Consider the following 7529-nt stretch of genomic DNA (forward strand, 5'->3'; position numbering starts at 1 on the left):
ATAAGGAGGTATTCACAACCATAAATTCTTATATGCATAAATCATTTACACAAATACCTTTCCCCTACTCTAGTATCTCAATTGACTTGTAGAATCTTTTTGATTTTGGGATATATTCTAGGAGGAAAGCTCATCATATAACAAATTTTATGCAATTCACAAGAATTGATTGACAATGTCTGAAAATCCAAAATCCTAGAAATGCTTTCTCACCACTAGTGTCCAATGAATTAAAGATATGACATTGTCACTATAATCTTGAGTATGCAAATAAATACATGAAAAATTTTTCACCTGAAAATACATAAAAATATATACAAGGAATAAATGGTACCTAAAAGACTTAGTGAGATTATAATGGGACAATTGAAAATTGATAACATCACCCCAGTACTAGTTGAAGTGAAACCTAATAAGAGGTATTTTGGTTGATGAAAGGGAAGTTAAGAACCCTAAAATAGTATTACCTACAATTTGGTCATCATCATATCTTAATAGAAAACAAACAATTGATATAATTTCCCTTAACATTTCAGGGAATATACTTAAGGGATAACAAGAAGCATTTTCTGGTAACTAAGAATGCATAGGCAACAAAGACTCTAGAACTATGGCTTTATCTTTAGGGGTTAACTCAATATAAGACTAAATTAAGAAATCTTCATTCAGAGGCTAGGTTTGATTTGGCATCACTATCTTAAGCATTTATTGAATGTCTATAGGATTTGTTAGATCCAGTCTTGTTTTCCTATCACCGGTGATCAAATATGCTTTTACCAAGTCTGTCAGGAGTCTCAAGGTCAAATTTTACCATATCACTAGGTTTATAGAGTAAAATTTGGTCACTTGTTAGTTGGTCTAGGAATGATTTATCCTTTTGGGAAAATCACACATGCTAGTCACCTACCACATTCAGATGAAGGTGTCATAATAAAAAGAAGGTTTTCATTATATCAATCATCATCATCATTCTATTCAATTTCAGGTCTTCAGTAAGTCATTAGGGTTTCCAGGTCCATCATCAACGAGTGTAAATCCAACATTAATAAATCATGACAAGCAGGTCTTTGACATTAACTTGATGAATTTCCATAGGTTCTTCATGATTTTAGTTTCAAATGTTCGAGGAGAAGAAGTTTTAGTGTTCAAAAAGTAAAAATGCAGCTCAGGTTTCAGCTCTCCAAGGTAACTCGGCCTTAAAGGTGAAAAATCAAGTTTTTAAAAGGTTTGTGGAGCCCATTTCTTTTTAAAAGGGAAACTAACTTGCCTATATAAACCCAAAAAACCCCAAAGTCACTTCATTTGCCTTTTATTCCCCTTTGTGCATCAAGCTCTCTCTTCCATTGGAAAGAAAAACTCGGGTTTTTAGGCAAATTTAGCAAAAAATTGAAGGTGTTGCGCTTCCTGAGACTCTGTTGTGCTTCTGAGGCCGGCACTGTGCTTCTAGACACTGTGTTGTGCTTCCAGACACTGCACTGCGCTTGTGCTAGAGCAGCCCAAAACCATCCAAAAATCACCCAAATTGAAAATTGAAGCTTGCAATTTGTTTTTATGCTAAACTAGACTTCTCTACAAGTAAGTATATCACTTCACTTACCTTTTTCTTTAGCAAGATGGATTCAAGTTTAAGATTTCTTCATCTAGGGTTTTTAGTGAAATTATCATGAAATGAGCTATGGTTGATGATGGCTAGTATAGTTTTCATATGATAAACATGTAAATATTTCATCCTACACCTCCACACATGTTTAAAATACATTTTGATCCACTGAACCAACTACAAATCATCATATTAATTCACCAAAAACTAAAACCTAGCTCATTCCTAAGAAGTTTGGACAGTTTTCCTAGAAACTCCGTTTTCCATTTTTCACAAACACTCCTTTCCTTCAATTAAGGAATTTAGACTTCTGTGATCCATAACATTGTCTGGATATCTTTGGCAAAATCACATAATCATTTCACCTCATTTTAGTTTTATGAGTTGCTCACAATCCATATCTACCTCCCAGAATTTCCCTTGCCATTTTTTCCACTCCACCTATCCATCATTTCATTTTTCACTCATCCCTCACTATTTTTTCTCATTTTCCTATTGCTAGGGGTTTTTTCATCATGGAAGAAGATTCTTCACCAGAAAGGAAGAAACATCATAAAGGAGGAAAAATTATCAGATATGAACCTGCCAACTGTAATGAAATTAATACATCACCCTTCATCAAGCAGTGTTTTGAAGATGTGAATTGTCTAGCTTTTTACAAAAGGGTGTGTGAAGTAGGTTTTCATGAACAATTGATAGATTGGGTTGCTACTCATTTGAAAGGAGAAAGTTCCATTATTGCTAGGGTTGAATTCACATTTTCAGTGGCTTCTATTTCACTTGCTACAGGGATACCAGATCATGGAGAATATTAGTTTAAGGGCATGAACTTAGATCTTGTGCATTATAGGTCCTTCTTGAAAACACCATACAGGGAAACCCATACACATATCATACCTTTTAGGTACTTGTTGGAGAAGTATGCTCCATTGATGAAAGTTGTCATGAAAATTTTCACACGTGAAGGAAGATTTTCTAGATTATATGACTATCAAATCCGGCTTCTAATGCACTTTACAGCTCATAAACCTCTCAACGTGTGCAACTATCTATGTAGAAGCCTTGCCAAGATGTCTGGGAAGGTACAAGTGAAGGAAAAAGAACACTATCCTATTCTCTTTCATCATAGACTGATCAAGGCTGTAGTGCTCCATCAACTTGCAAAGAAGAACATGACATGGGATTCTTTCTTGGAGACAACTTTGAAATGGCATGAATCCAATGTTTCAGTTCAGCATTCAAGCATGCCAACACAACAAATGGAGATTGGGTCCTCAAGAAAATCAATGGAGATTCCTAAAGTACCTAGACCTGAGGTGACTAGGATGTACAAAAGAGGAAAAAGGCTTGTGTTTACTTCTCATGGTGAGAAAGGGGTCAAGCCTTCTACATCAGCAAAAAAGGGGTCTCCAGTATAGAATAAATATTTAATTGAGCATGAGTTTGAGTTGGTAGACTTGGAAGTATAGAATGAGCCCTCAAGCATGCAATAGATTATCAAAGACAAAGACTCTTAGATCAAAGAACTCATGTAAAACATGGCAAGGGTAAGGTTTGTCATTTCATTCCTAGAACAAGAAAACAATTAGCTAAAGGCAAAACAACTTATCATGGAATAGGAGAAAGCTAAACTATCATAGAAAGCAGGCAAGGGAAAAGCAGTCTTGGAGATCAATGAGCATGAAGGAACTAAAGGACAAGGTAAGAAAAATAGGCCAAGAACTAAAGGGCTTAAGAAGGCATTGAAAGAGGAGAAAAAACACATCTTGTTGGATGAAGAACTAGAGTTAGAGGACAAAATCGCCTTAGAGGTTAATGAAGATAGGGAGTATTGGCTAGACAAGGTCAATGACCACTTGGAGAAGCTTCTAGACAAGGCCAATAGATACAACTAGCTACTAAGGCACATGGAACATCACTACCAGGCCAAGAATATGATTTGCAATGTCAAGGTCAGACAACTGGAAAACAAGCTCAAAGAAACCATAAAGGACCAAAATGAGAAGGGTAACTTAGAGATGCTTGCTAAAGCATCCATGAGGGCTTAACATATCTCATTTTACAGTTCATGACTAAATTTGGAGGAATTCTAAACATTTTTGGTTTTTTGGCTATTTTGATGCCTTATTCAGAAATTTGGCCAGTGCTGCACTTTTTCCTCAGGCACTCAAATCACAAATGGATTTCAGTTTTGGAAAGCCCTTTACATCATCTCAAAATCCATTTCTTCGGATTTTCCATATAGGGCTTAAATTTTGGGAAAAAGAGGAAAAAGTGGTCAAAAATCAACTTTTTGGACCTCTTTTTGACAGGCGCTGCGCTTGTGGAGCGACCTTGGGAGATTGGATTTTGGAAGGCCTTCCGAAGGGTCATTTTCAAAATTTAAATGTGTTCTGGAAACTAGACTTGAAAATATAGTTCACTTTTCTTTGAGATATTAATTTGGACCTCACGAAGGCACCTTAAAGTGGGCTCAAAGTCGGCGTTGCTCTTCTACAAATTTATGTGTTTTTCATTTAAATTTCACTATGTAAATTTCCTAGTTTTCAATTTGACTTGGTCAAAGTCAAAACTCTTGATGTAATTGAAGTTAGTTCGAGGTTATATGATGTAATAATAAATAAATGGACATGATAAGTTGTTTTTTCTGTTCAATTGGCCTCATTAAGGAAGCAAAATCCAAAACAAAGTCTACAAGAAGTGTTTGTGTTTGACCTTCTCACTCTCACCTGTTGGTTGAGAGAATCTTGGAATCAGTTCCACCACCTAGGAATTTGACTCCTGAAGGTGGGGAAGTGGTCTAATTTAGTCTATATGTATCATTTCTCTTTCAGGTTGAGAGGTTGGACTTTTGTGTAGAAGGCTTGTATGTTTATGTTCTCTTCAGCTAATACAGGAGCAGTTGCAACTATATTTCAAGAACTCTAGTTCAGTGAGTCTATGGTGTTTGTTTTCTCTTTCTATCAATTTCTAATGGATAAATCATCACTCTTTACATGCTTTATGTTCTTCCTATGAGTTTCTTTGCAGTTATATAAAAAGGAATCTTGAAATTAAGCTTTGTTTATGTGAAATTCATAGTTGTGTTTCCCTTCTTCTAAAGCTAATGAATTCATGTCTTTACATGCTCATTAGTCTCTTTTAAACTCACAAATCTATGCTACATTGACAAACACTCCAATTGCACCATAACACACTGATATCTATCTCCTATTATACTTGTTTCTGCATACTTGAAGCCTAGACCTAATTACTTATTCTAAATTCTAGTCCAGCAAACCTAAAAAACATAAATTTATAAGAACTCAAAACAAACTTATATATCTAGCCTAAAACATGTCTCTTTGCATATATTCATTGACAAATCCTTTGAGATATCCCTATCTAACTCAGTAGGGCTAGCTACAGAGCTGAAAGTGGTTCGAGGTTACCTCTTTCGATCTCCTCCTCAACCTAGGAAATTGTAGAGGATAACAGGATTAATATAAAATAGGATAACTCCATTCTTTGAAATGTTAGCTTGTTTACTAGGAAGGTAATTTTCAGCACACTAGGAAATGAATTCTAGGAAAGGAAGTGTTTGAGGGATGATAAATTGTGCCAAATAAGTCTCCCAGGTCAAGTTAATGTCTTGTTGATTCTTTAAATGCTAGAAAGACCACTCCATAAGCTCATAAAGGTCGAATACATAGTAGGTTTCATGTGAATCCACTTCCCTATTTATTAATGGAAAATCCTCAAACTAACAAGGCAGGAAGGATTTGAAGTTCGGGCTTCATGGCTTTAACCTTCATCTTGATTGAATAAGAAATAAGATGAGCTTGAAAAATTACCCAATAACTAGTTGTAATTGCCTATGTGAGCTTTGTAGATCATCGACAATATTTTCAGCGAACAGATGGCTTAGTCCCCCCCTTTCCTCTCCTTACCCTTCGCCAACTTCCATTGCCCATCGGGCCCCCCTTCCCCCCCTCCCCAAACACCATTTATCCTGCTTTTTTCGTATCCCTTCCTCACATTCTCTAAACTTACCCCTATTTATAACCAAATATAATATGAAAAAAAATTGGTTCAAATTTTACAATATTTTACCTATTTTTAATTAAAACTAACTCTAATTATAATTGTTGCTATAATACTCTAATCTAATAGTTTATTGCTAGCATATTCTAATTTTGCATCCCTTGAATTACGGTTTAATACCTATTACCCTTTATTCAACCTTAACCACAGCGCCGCCCCCCCCCCCCGCCCCCTTTATTCAACCTTAACCACAGCGCCCCCCCCCCCCCCCCCCCCCCCCCGACTTTTTGTATTAAGATCCTCTAATTTCATTAACTTGATCTACCATCCTAATCATATCTATCCCCTTTAACCCACCCCCCACTCTCCCCACCCCTTTTTTAAGCTTTCTCAATTACTTTTAGTCTCTCTTAATTTTCCTCTAATTAAAGGTTATTTTGTTCCATATAATAGTTCGTCAATTCCTCATTTCATCTTGTTTTATTACGCTGTATGGCATTCCCTCTAAAATCAAGTGTTAGACGATTAAGAATTGTTCAGTTGTTTGATCAGGTTTTGGTAGTTAGGCATTAGTGGTAGTTATGCATTGGTAGTTACACATTAATGGTAGAGTGTACTACTTAATATAGGGAAAAAGCTCCTGCTCAACCTCAACCATTCAACCGTGTGAATGAGGGAGCTAAACGTCACGATTGTTACAACTTCATTCTCAGAGGTTGCCATTATTTGATAATACCCTAGACATTGTTCATTACATGCTAAAATGGAAAAAATTCTTTCTCAGAGGCTGCCATTATTTGATAATACCCTGGACATTATTCATTCCATGCTAAAATGGAAAAATGAATGAAGCTCTGTTTTCTGAGTTTTGTTCTCATAGTAATATTTAATGCAAATACGATATCTTTTTAAGTTTTAGGGGCGTGATGTCCGAAGAGGGTTTGTGAACCATCTATATAATGCTCTGACCAGTGCAGGCCTCCGTGATTTCCTTGACACGCACTACCTGCACAAAGGGGAAGACATCACTTCAAGCCTACATTAGCCTATTGAGGTGAGTCATGTGTCGATGCCTATTTTTTCGAGTAACTACGCACAGTCGCCCTAGCGCATGAGAGAAGCCTCGCTAATTGCATGACGAGTAGTGCTGCAGACAGTCACTATGATACCTCTGTTTTACGATGTCAACCCCTGGCAAAATCTATCGTCTCTCAGGATGGTCGCTTCGAGAGGATTTCAACGAGTGGGTAACTTAGTCTTCCCTACTCTTATTTATTGATCGGTTTCTGCCTCTATTTTAGATTTTTAGTTTTTATAAATATGTTATATTGGTGGGTAACTCAGTCTTCACTGCTCTTATTTTTTGTTAGTTTCTGCCTCTCCTCATTTTAGGTATGAAGCAAATATGGTGAAGCACGTGGTCTAAGAAGTGGCTTGATGTTGTAGGAAAGGGCAGGGTGTTGAATTTATATTTCTTTCATATTGAAGAAAATTACTGTGACTATATATTCTGAGTTTCCATTTCTTTTATAATATTTGTGTTCTGAGTTTGGATTTCATTGGTAGCATTTCATACTTTGGAAAATGAGAATAATTTGGAGGACAGGGCAGGGCATTGAATTTATATTTCTTTCATATTGAAGAAAATTGCTGTGACTATATATTCTAAGTTTCCATTTCTTTTATAATATTTGTGTTCTAAGTTTGAATTTCATTGGTAGTGTTTCATACTTTGGAAAATGAGAATAATTTGGATTTTCTGTTTCCATTTCTTTCATAAGATTTAATTCTTGTGTTAAATGGTTTTTTTCCTAGGGGTGAATATATATATATATATATATATATAAAAGAGAACTTCAGCATGTGTTTTATTTATTGTTTTCTAGAACAAAATGGATTAAAAGAA

This window comes from Pinus tabuliformis, chromosome 1_2, assembly GCF_031772625.1.
Source record: "Pinus tabuliformis cultivar Carrire ecotype Pingquan chromosome 1_2, CPIR1, whole genome shotgun sequence".
Lineage (NCBI taxonomy): Eukaryota > Viridiplantae > Streptophyta > Pinopsida > Pinales > Pinaceae > Pinus > Pinus tabuliformis.